The 291-nt window shown below is 38.5% G+C and overlaps 2 protein-coding genes across 6 annotated transcripts in view; one reads left to right on the top strand and one right to left on the bottom strand.

Moving 5' to 3' along the window:
- Window positions 1-291, top strand: part of LOC119586305 (CKLF-like MARVEL transmembrane domain-containing protein 4) — a 23,595-nt gene that overhangs the window by 7,929 nt on the left and 15,375 nt on the right. The gene's annotated exons all lie outside the window — the stretch shown is intronic.
- The window catches only part of LOC119586307 (CKLF-like MARVEL transmembrane domain-containing protein 4), a 25,252-nt gene that overhangs the window by 23,423 nt on the left and 1,538 nt on the right, over window positions 1-291 (bottom strand). The gene's annotated exons all lie outside the window — the stretch shown is intronic.

Here is a 291-nt window from a genome sequence, read left to right as displayed (position 1 = left end):
GACCTGAATATTATCTATATAGTTTATTCGTAATTAATTTAGCTGTTATTGTTATCGGAAAGTGCTCTTAGATTTTTTTTTCTTGTAACACTGTTATGTTATTGCTGTCGTCCTTTTAATATCATTGCTATATCAAATCCGTGATTCCCTCCGCCTACACTTGGGTTAAAACAGGTGGGCCATGTGTATATGTGGCTCGCAGTTAATACGTGTGGCTACCAAGTAAGCGAGATGAGAACACCTGAGCTGATAGTTCTGTTACCCAGTGTGTGATTTAGATGCATGAGTGGC

This window comes from Penaeus monodon, chromosome 21 (genome assembly GCF_015228065.2).
Source record: "Penaeus monodon isolate SGIC_2016 chromosome 21, NSTDA_Pmon_1, whole genome shotgun sequence".
NCBI lineage: Eukaryota > Metazoa > Arthropoda > Malacostraca > Decapoda > Penaeidae > Penaeus > Penaeus monodon.
Note: the sequence above shows the minus strand (reverse complement) of the source record. Positions and strands in the feature narration are given on the sequence as shown.